Here is a 12,214-nt window from a genome sequence, read left to right as displayed (position 1 = left end):
TCAAACTAAAAATGTTTATCAATCAAATCTGTGCTTGGGTGGGAGCATTATTATATTATAGACTCATACCCCTGTAGAATATGAGTAAACATTCTGTTGGATTGTTAAGATGCTGTAAGATCCGAACTGAAATATAATTAATTTTGATAATTAAGTTTGCCTGGTCCTGAAGTCCGACGATTGATTGAGTTATAATGTATTGTATTTTTCAGCACTTGTTGAATTTGAGAAGTCACTAAATTGATTAACGCCCCAAATCGCACATGTGTGAAAAAGGTCACAATCCCCAACTGAATTGGTTGGTTCCTTTCTGAAGAGGCTAGTAACCAGTAATAGTCCTTATACTGATTAGCCCATCATGTTTTCATTCCTTGTTCTATTTCCTTTGGTTGCCCGAAGTTGTAATATAGAGAAGCGAATCAACTGAACAGTGTGCATATTTGGTACATTCAGCTTTCACTGATTAGTGCCCTAAATGACCCATGTTTAATAAGATCACCGCGGTTCTGGTGCTCAGCCATCTAACAACACATGTTCGATACAGTTTCCTTTCCAATAAACAGTGCCATCAACGTCACATGCTTGATACACACCATGTTGAACTGTTTGGAGTCTACGTGCAAAATGACGCTAATGATTTCTAAACACTGAGCAATGAGAACATTGAAGGTTTGGTCTTTTTTCACAGGGATATCTCACATTTATTGGCATATGTTATGTTAAATATTATATATTAATGTTTTATAAAGTAAACATATTTCTATCATCACATCAACACTCCGCTTGTATCCTTCCTGTATGGAGGCTCAAACATTGTTAGACACATTGTTCTCAATGAATAACATATGTGACTTATGTGTTACATTAACACGATGTGCCAAATGAGGACAATTAACGTTTCATTTTAAGAGGTCGGTGCCAGTGTGACTAAAATTCAAGCGCTGTACTATACTACTATACTGGTTCTTTCTGTCAAACCACTTTCGAAAACATATTATATTATATTTATTTTTGATATACAAATCAGTAAGTTACAAGCACAGACACCCAATGTGCCACTGGGCCACTACTCCTTAGCACGTTTGTCAACTATTATATGCTTCACTGATAAACATGCGAAAATTCTTCACAACTACATAATTTTCGACGAGTATGTTTCTTTGAACATAATATATACATATATTTCAGGTTTGTCTGACAAAAAGACGGAAGGAGTATACAAATGGGAAAATGGCCGTCCTATGAACTATACAGATTGGGATCTTAAGAGGTGAGTAATTATTATAACACATAGACAATTTCATAAATACATATTCAGTGAAGCATCAAGATATTATTTTTTCAATATAAATTATAGATAAACACATATACGTAATCTTATCTATTATCAAGATATGATTACATAACACACACATGTTTTTATTTACTTTCAGTCACCAACCAAATGGGGGTGTGTTTGAAAACTGTATTGCTATCTATCTGACTGATTTACATTCTTTAACCCACTGGCATGATTTTGCTTGTCACTCGAATAAAACTAATCAATTTATATGCAAGAAAAACAGGATAGGTTTAACTCATGAAAGAGGCAAGTATAAACATTATTATTATTACACAAAATCATTATTATTGAGATGAACACAATTTTACTTTAATTGTATGATACTATTTTGTTGAATATAAGGCACAAATAATGTTTTTTTATATTATTTTCCTATAATTTTTTTTAGTTGCCATGAAATCTATAGAAAACCTCACTCGTAACAAAGGTTTGGAAAACTTACATTACTAAGTATATGTAAACAGTCATACGATTTTGTAAATGATAATTTACTCGTAGAACTCACAAATCACAGCCGATGAAAAAAATGAATATATTAATTAAAAAGGCTTGCACTAGGCAACGTTTACGATGACTTATCATGCTTGTAAATACATAAACAATTATAGTAATACAACTTGTACATTGCCTTTCATTAGAGCATGTACTTTGTCCATCGCACCTTTATCAATGCAGAAGTGGCGAATGTATTCATTTTGCTGACGTTTGTGACAAAGAACAAAATTGTTATGACAACAGTGATGAACAGTTCTGTGGTAAGGTTTTGTTGGCTTTTCTATCAATGCAAAATTCATTACATTACAGCACAAACACATTGGGTAAATAGATTGCTTATACGCAAGCCGGACGTACATGGATGGGCGTGATTGTCTTGCGTGTTAAACTTTTAGTACATTAAACGTTTGAAGTCGATAATAATAATAATAATAATAATAATAATAATAATAATAATAATAATAATAATAATAATAATAATAATAATAATAGGCTTGGATTCATGTGTTCAATATTTAATCAAGACGTATCATGGGCATCTCACTCATGAGGCTCAAATAATGTTCAAAGTAACGACACTTTATTTTCTTGGTATTCATTCTAGACAATGAGTTTAATGGTTATATATGTAACAACACAGCAACTATTCCATATTCGAAGTACTGTAATTCGGAAACAGACTGTGACGATTCCTCAGATGAGCTAGGATGTGGTTAGATTTTATTTATATATCATTTATGATTTGTTTACAAGAAAGAACTTGTTGTAGTCAGTTTCAAATGTCAAAAAACAACTGGAATCAACAAAATGCCACTTTCCTAAGTTGTGAGACATGTTGCGAACGCTTCCAATAACAGTATTGACATGGCTCTGGTTATTAGGCTAGAAATCAGGAAATCAGGTGTGATAATGTACAAGACGTCCATCTTAACAATTTTAGGAATATATAGACCTCGACTAATCATTTTTCTTAGCAACCCAATTTAAATTATTATATATTTTAATAGTATTATAATCTTTACTCATCTGTTTTTTTTTTTAGATTTCATGTCATGTGCCAATCTGATTAAAATCTGATGTAGTGTACGGGCTTTAATTATTTTGGCTATAAACTTATTTTAATTTTATTTTTTATTACTTTTGTTATTAATGCCTTTTTATTTTATTATTTTACTTTGATTTTGATTTTTTTTAATTCCGCCCTACATACATCTGAGCCGATGCCTACGTAAGTCCCGTTCAAATCTCGCGTAAGTAACAGCCAATCACAGGCCCCCTTTTATAGAGGCTGTCGGTTGCTTACTTTTCAGTGTAGCGATACTCTACGGGCAATCTTTCTGTACATTATATTTTGCCCACTTGAATAAACCATTAATAGAAAATTGCTAGTATATTTTTATTTACAAAAGAAATTCCACAGCATTTTCCAATTTTTGTCATTACATTGAATATTTTGTTCACTTCCAACAAATGTGTACACTTCCTGATACATCTTCGCCAGCCAAGGTTCGTTTATTCAGTCATCGCTTCAATTTTACATCAAACACTGAGCATAATTATCTAGAATGGAAGCAAAAAAATAAGTAAATCGTAATGATTAGAACACTGTAAACAGCTATAGTAAACAATGCAAATTTTAAATTGTATAACGGTCACCGGCCCACGGCATCGACGCAGAAAATTGGAGCAATAAAATATTTCCTGATCAATTGCGATGTGTTCCAAATAAAAAATATTTTATTCCAGTCCAAATCAGCTCAATTACTTTGATAAAGAGTTATTGTATAATGTACAAAATGTTGATACATTTTGATGAATATTTACAGCTACGGCTTCAATACCGTAGACGGTTTTGACCCGATCGTCAACAAAACATCACCCGTCTCCAGGGCAAGCGACTGGAAAAAGACACCGGTGTTCGGTCGAACCGGTGGAAACAAAATCGTCACTCCCAGAATAACTACGCAAAGTAACGATCTAAACTCGAACCATTCGAGCCACAATATAAACATAAAAAAATGACTTTCGTTGCATTTGACAATGATAAACTTACCGAAAAGCCGTGTTCTTCTCGGTCCAAACGTCGGTATAATCCGCCATTTTATGTTTGAGTGTGTTTGCCACCTGACTCTGCCCAGTGACGTCATCATGTGCGCTATAGAAGAAGGTCTGTGATTCGTTGACTAAAATCGTCGACAGTGGGTCTCGTTGAAATCTCGTTACATAGGCATCGGCTCAGATGTATGTAGGGCGGAATTTTAAAAAAATCACAAAATCAAAATCAAAGTAAAATAATAAAATAAAAAGGCATTAATAACAAAAGTAATAAAACATAAAATTAAAATAAGTTTATAGCCAAAATAATTAAAGCCCGTACACTACATCAGATTTTAATCAGATTGGTCATGTGCGAATCGATCTGATTCTTTCCTCTGCAATAACGGACAATGCATCGATGTTAAAAGGCAATGCGATGCACATACAGACTGTATCGATGGTAGTGACGAAGTAGACTGTGTAACAAACGGTAAAATGTAGCCAATTATTCCGAAATCTATTCAATAATATTACTCCTCGTTGTCATAAAAAAATGATGTACATTGTTATTGGTGTTACATAGTGAATAGTGAACACCGATAAGCGTTTTCAATGCTCACTGTATTCAACATTGAACTAACATTATTCTCCAAAACAGCTTAACATTTTAACACATTCAAATATACTTCTCTTGAAATCACAGATATTTGTCATGGTATCAAATGTCTTGACGCTAGTTGTCTACATTCAACGGTCAAATGTGATGGGATTACTGACTGTGCTTACTGTGAGAAGGAAACTGCACCGGACGAGGCATACTGCGGTAAAATTTATATTGTTTTATACCGTTTAGTATATTAAAACAAGGCTTGGACTTTAAGAATATGTTTTTGTACTTTCTCGGCAGAATTTCTACAGTGCCAAGACGACCAGATACGTTGTAAAAATGGAGTTTGTGTCGAAAAGAGTAATCAATGTGTTTATGATATTGATGATATGGGTTATATGAAAGGTTGTCGTGATGCTTGGCATTTGAATAACTGTGGTATGTTTGTTATTACTATTTTAGTCTCACTGTACATGGTGGTTTAAACGTGCAAATGGTAAACTATATGGTTAATCCACACACATTTGTGATGCTAGGATTTGATCAATGATGATAGGAATTGACCAATTATCGTTAGTGTATGCATTTCATGCATTTTGACAGTATTTATTTATATTACTAACACCCGAATACATTAGACATATTTGTTTTAAAGTTGCCTAACATGAAGTTATATAAAATTCACCAATGTTCCATGAGGAGATACAAAATAAACACACACAATTCTTATCGGCATTTATAAAAAAGACGACAAATATGGTGCATTTTCTATTAATAGCTTGTTTTTATGAAATGATGTCGTTCATACGACAAGACGATATTTAATACACACTGTGCGTCTTTTATTGCACTAAAGTATTTAGGTTTCAACATTGCAGAGGAACCAAAATATAAATAAAAATATGGAATGTTAGGCCACAAAGAGCAATATATTATTAATTATTCCAATATAAGCGTAGTCATTTATAAATGTATTACAATCTCGTTCTGAATATATTTAGCTCACCTGTCTATCGATTGTCTTTGTTCACTCAACATATCTGGTATTGACAGGGATTTCTATTTTATACCATTTTGCTTACAACCTTGAGTCACTGGGCAGTATATTATACATAATGTTAACCCATAGACACGCCATAACAAACTTTTTCCCAGAAAAAATTATTAGGGAATAATATATAAACTCTCTAACTCATTATTCGACCAGACATATCTATTGCACATGCGCGCTAGCTAATAATACATATTCATTTAATAGTGCAATACACGGTTTTGTTACAGTATCATCATTTTGTAATTACACGAGAATGAAATATTCATGTTGTTATTGCAGAAACCAGTTTGCATAATCTGTCATATTTTATTGTTTATTATTTTGGTGTTAATAGCAGTTGACTTATGCCGTACACTACTCGCCGACTGTTTGTGTGCATATTATCTGAAATTACTGTAGTGCTGATTCTGGTTATACATTTCAGGGAATTATACGTGCCCGGAATACATGTACAAATGCCCTGGTACTTACTGTATTCCTATGCATTTGAGATGTGATGGCAAACATGACTGTACAAATGGCGAAGATGAAATTGAATGCGGTGAGCAAAAGTCTTTGAACGCTTTGCCTTTAGTGTATTCCTATTTAATGCAGTGGTTGACTTGAATCGATAACAATATTGATGTGTTCAGACTATTCCAAAATAATAAGGCGCTTTTCATTTTTTATAGCAAATACTTAATCATATAATCATGCAAATTGATGTGAACGCAATAGATAACTTTATTGATTGACTTCTCCTTTGTCACGGTAAACTGCTGCTAACACGTGCAAACTAAATTTAACTCGCAGTTTGATTTTGGGGAGTTGTGCAATTTGGGTTGTTCATTTTATAGTTTAAATCTTCAATTTCCTTCCTTCATATGTTATATAAATTGTTTTACCATGCAGATGATTACAAGTGTCCAGCTGGTACATATAGATGTAAGCACTCCAAAATATGCGTGTATTCTTCTAACGTTTGTGATGGTATATATCATTGTGACAATCGAGATGATGAACATTATTGTAGTAAGTATATGTGTACATTGAATCATTGAGTCTATTTTCTACAATAACTTACCGAGCATGTATAAAAAACACAAACTTATACACACAGTGTTTCAACAGTGCAACCATAAAATTGTCAAAATACTTTCCTCCAAAGAAAGGGAACATTGACATGTGTCGCAATGTTGAATTGCCTGACAAGAAGATGACTTGCAAATAATTCATGTAATAATAGTTTTGAATTATCAAATACTATATTTTATGCTGATTAATAAACTTGTGCATTGGGCGATTTTTAGCATTTGCCAATATATTCATCTTTTTGTGTAGACGTTGAATGCCAGGATGGATGTGTCTGTAAAGGGTTTGATGTTAGTTGCTCCAAAGTCTCACCATTTTCACTGAGTCTAATTCATTCAAGTACGAGAAGTTTGTAAGTAAAATTACAAAATACTACTTATTAAGAAGATATTTTGTTTTTACGCATTTAATAGAGTTCCCGGAATAAACAATGACAATCAAACCACGCCTTATAACTCCTAATCAGAAACTACAATACTTTGAAATGTTAATGACTTTATATGTCAATCTGAAAAATGCACTGAAAACTGTTTAATGTTGACAATGCAGGGCTTAAATGAATTATGATTTTGCTTTTCCTTAATTTCCAGGAATGCCAGTAACCTACACATTAAGGGGAGTCGTTCAATGTATGTAGTATTTGGTGAACTACCGTATCTAGGACTGCTGTAAGTATCAACTATTCAGTATCACTATCTCTGCATATTGACAATAATCAAAAATATATATTCTCTTGAGTAATAAATAAAATGTATAGTGTTAAACTGGTTCGTTTTTTTAATAGTGACTTATCTTCTAATGGAATAACAGAACTTGAAGATAACGTATTCTCTGGGATGAGCAATCTCCTCAAATTGTAAGTTGACGTTACTGAAAGCAAGTTAATTTCAGTAAATACTACCTGTACTAAAACGATATAAATGGTTGTCATTGACCTGTAATGACAAGCACCACAATTAGCAGTAATAAAGAAAACGTTAAAAATATATATTATTTACATTTCAGACATCTTTTCAATAATAGTATACACCAGCTGACTGACTACACGTTTACTGGTCTTGCACGTCTTAATTATTTGTAAGTTATATAAATTTATAAATATATGATGATATACTGCAATATTATGTTGATATTTTTTCTACTAAATGGTTAAAGTTAACACGTTCCAATAATTCAAACAAAAACGTATATTGTCATGCATATGTATTGCTTAAAGTACAAGCATGACATTGTTGATTTGTGTTTATAATAATCTCAATCAATCTTCAACTGGTAAGTACTTGTTTCTGCATGTGACTCGCAGTATCTGGTTATATTTTCGAGACACTCGGCCAAAAGTTAATATCACGGCGTGTGTTTATGTTATTATTGATTGCTACATAAGAAACACACAGTAACTAACCATATTGTAGGGACAAGGGTCAAAGGTAAAGGTCACCCGTGTTCTCATACAATATAATATTACTATATGGAAAATAGCCACCACGTTCAAAATTAGTGGTATCAAAGGTCATATATGCACATGTTCTCCATGCAACTTCTCTGAGTGTCGTTATTAATATTCCAGTACAAGTTGGGATCTTCTATGAATGAGGTCTAGTTGTTCATATTTGTGTTTTACAGAGACATCCGGCTTAATAAAATTATACATTTCTCAGAAGACTTATTCACAGCTCTGAAATCCTTGCGCATACTGTAAGTAAGATAACCTTATTCAATTATGTATATGTGAGGAAAAACATTCTGTGTCATTTCGAATATGAGAAATTAAGTGTTTAGGTGAAGTGCATTTGTTAAGTTATAAAGCAGTATTACTTCCCGCAACTTGGTTGTACAGGATAATATTTTACTTGACGACATCCAATGTACTATTTCATTTGTTTACGTCATAGTTTATAATGATTGTCATGTATGGTGCAAATCAATTAAAATTGCATGTTACATTTTAACCACACACTCGTGATTAGGTAATGCTTACTCTATATTATGCGTCATTGGTGTGTTTATTTAATGTTGCTTCACCCAATGCCTACATCTAGTAGATGAAACAGCGAAATATGGCCGATAAGGTGTAACATGACATAATGGTATAACATAGGATTTATTTTTGTTATTGCAGATACAGCGACGAGTATATGCTATGTTGTTTGGCTAAATATCACGGACCACAGCTACAAACATGTGTACCAGAAGAAAACATGAGTTTGCCTTGTGGGAAAAACTTATTTGCATCTCCCGTTATACAAATGTGTTATTGGGCGTTTGGTATACTTGTTGTTATATTGAATTTAACAACAATTATGTCTCGGTTCTCCAAACCGAATATCCATTTGTTACCGTCGATTGATTCCTTTTTTATTTTAGTCTTGTCATATTCAGATTTTTTCTTTGGTTTGTATCTTTTGACCATTGGTGTGGTTGGTGCATATCATGGAAATCACTTCATTGTGTACGCCATTGCGTGGCGGTTCAGTACACTGTGCAATATAAGTGGAATCATAGCTGTCATATCTAATCAAATGTCTATACACCTTTTGACTATCCTAACTGTCAACCGCTGGTTACACATTAAATATCCTTTGTTGCTAAGGCATGTGGATAGAAAACGTTCTATGTCTGTTGTTGCTGGGTCGATGATATTCAATGTCATCATTTCGGTGATACCTATATTAGATATACCGTATTTTGGGGATTATTTTTATGGAACGTCTTCTGTATGTTTGCCGTACTATATATGCAAAGATCAGCAATCTGCTTGGGAGTACTCATTTATATTTTACAACATCTTAAATGTACCATGCAACGTTGTTGTCATTATATGCTATGTTGGCATATATCGAAAGGTTGTTGATTCAAGAAAATTCATTAGAATTGAAAATCGAAAACCTAAAGACGAAGCCAAAATGCTGACAAGAATTGTATTCATAATATTAATAAATATGATTGGCCAGCTGCCAATCTTATTGCCAGGATTGTTGGGATTAGCTGGAGTAAATATCAGTTGTGTTGCTTTGCAATGGATTGTCGCCACTGTTTTGCCATTACATTCAATATTCAACCCAATATTTTATTCAATATTAGTGCCCGACTTAAAAATAATTGGGACTTCTCAATTCAAGATGGCGACTTCATCCCAGAAAGAAAGGAAACAGGAAGTAGGTAGGTTCACAATGTTCCACAACGTTGACACTCGAATCAACTGACCAATGGCGAATTAAACGTTTTATTCGATGATAATGTAAATCATACATCTACCATCAGCCATCGTCACAACATGGAAAACAACTGGAGAATGTATCGTAAAACAAATAACAATTGATGTCACGCGAATCAATCATTTTGATAGTTTCTCTCATTTGCACATGAATGTACACAAATAAGCAATAATAATAACTCCTGTTCTCTTAGGTAAACAGATTCAGTTTGAACAGTTACGCTTTGTTGCGATTTCACGACTGTGCTGGTCAGGGATTTTGGATAATGAAATGTGGACTGATTATCGATTGGATAACTTTACCAATACGAGAGTAATCAATTACGAGCATTGGCAAACTGTCTTAGATGATATAGACATCGCTCTACATGCTCTTCATTGTGACGGCTATTGTCATGGCAACGTTAATATGACAAACATATATATTGATACGAAAGATGTAAGTGTATTGCCATATACTGTTAATTGTTAATTTATTTTGTTAATGTTGGGCTGCTTTGAACTTCATACAGGTGATAACTGGTTATTTTTGGAACAGTCAACAACAAAATTAACTATCACATTTTACACTAAATACGCAGTGCATCAGTAAATATTCATATCATTTCCTTTCAGAAATCAAGCCTAAGTGCTTTTCTTATAATGGAGTCAGTCATGGAGAGAAAGTGTCAAATAGGTGTTGAAAAAGACCTTAATACACTTGACGGGTTGCAATGCAAGAATCTTGTAAAATGAAATTATAAAAATCTGCAACTCTACAGTTATTGTGCAACAAATGTGAGGTGACCTACGAAATAAGTGTGTGTATATATGTTGGAGTAGCATTGTCGGTATACTTATTTTCGTAAATGCTTTTATGTGTCCGTCACTGTGCAAATCTGTCTAAGTCATTTTAGGTCCGTGTTTATTACACGCTATTTGAGTGTCGTATTTAGAAGATTATTAATAAAAATATTTCTGTTTTCTGGTTGGTTATTAGATTTATTTATTATTATGTATTACATTTCTGAGCTATAATACAAGGCAATATTTGGGACCAGGTAACATTTTGTAAAGTGTAATAACCTTATTTTATGTCAGAATTTGGTTCATGTATTATTTTCTAATATATTGCACCATTATCGTATTTGTGAAATTATGTTTTCAGAACAATAGTATTTGTGTCAGTGTCATTTTTGAATTATTTCAGTATATACATACTAAAACATTGTTTAATGGGTTGCTGTTTTTGATGTAGTTAACATTATTTTATGTCAGAATTCGGTTCATGTATTATTTTCTAATATATTGCACCAATATCTTTTTTGTGAAATTATGTTTTCGGAACAATACTATTGTGTCAGTATCATATATTTTTTTAAATATTTCAGTATATAAATACTAGAACATTGTGTAATGGATTGCTGTTTTTGATATAGTTAACATTATTTTATGTCAGAATTCGGTTCATGTATTATTTTCTAATATATTGCACCAATATCTTTTTTGTGAAATTATGTTTTCGGAACAATACTATTGTGTCAGTATCATATATTTTTTAAATATTTCAGTATATAAATACAAGAACATTGTGTAATGGATTGCTGTTTTTGATATAGTTAACATTATTTTATCTCAGAATTCGGTTCATGTATTATTTTCTAATATATTGCACCAATATCTTTTTTGTGAAATTATGTTTTCAGAACAATACTATTGTGTCAGTGTCATATATTTTTTAAATATTTCAGTATATACATACTAGAACATTGTGTAATGGATTGCTGTTTTTGATGTAGTTAATGTAGTTTGAGTTTCCGGTAATTAAATATGAGAATTGGACAAAATATCCCCTCGAAACAAGTAGCATTGATTTTTCGCATTATTCTTGGCCGAATCACACATACTATAAAAAAAATAAGTTGTTGTTGATTTATTTATAAGTTACTTAGTTTGTTTATATATATGTCAGTTTTCAAATATCAATTAAACGTTGTAGTACGAATTCACTCAACATGTTATAAATATATGTTTGTCTTGAACTTGAAGATGTATGTTACGAAAATATCGCTAGGAAAGGAAATTATTGAGGTTTGTATCTAATTCCACAGGCCTTACAGATATGTATCAATATGAGTTGTTCAGATTTGAATGAACAGCCTCATTTTTTTGAGTAACAAGAGCAAGAATTATGTGTCTTATAAAATGGTCAAAATACCTCCAAGATTGGCTCTTGTGAAGTTTACAATTAAATATTTAATGTTGATTTCAGACATCACTAAGCAAAGCTTCTTGGCATTTGAAAATTCTACAGCACGTAAAAATCACACAAACTTGCAATCGCGAAACGCCAAAATCATGAAATATGTGACAATTTCTAAGTTGAAGTACACAATTTTTAAATCCAAAATCTAC

At 32.4% G+C, this 12,214-nt stretch overlaps 1 long non-coding RNA gene across 1 annotated transcript; it reads right to left on the bottom strand.

Annotated features, from left to right (window-relative positions):
• Positions 1 to 3,219: 3,219 nt before the first annotated feature.
• On the bottom strand, positions 3,220 to 4,218 carry LOC146736258 (uncharacterized). Its single transcript, XR_014930824.1, has 2 exons — positions 3,891 to 4,218; positions 3,220 to 3,397 (listed from the first exon to the last, which is right to left on the bottom strand). It is a non-coding gene; the product is annotated as an uncharacterized LOC146736258 (long non-coding RNA).
• Positions 4,219 to 12,214: the final 7,996 nt, after the last annotated feature.

The sequence above is a fragment of the Saccoglossus kowalevskii genome, chromosome 11, assembly GCF_978046115.1.
Source record: "Saccoglossus kowalevskii chromosome 11, keSacKowa6.1, whole genome shotgun sequence".
In the NCBI taxonomy this organism is placed as follows: Eukaryota; Metazoa; Hemichordata; class Enteropneusta; family Harrimaniidae; genus Saccoglossus; species Saccoglossus kowalevskii.
Note: the sequence above shows the minus strand (reverse complement) of the source record. Positions and strands in the feature narration are given on the sequence as shown.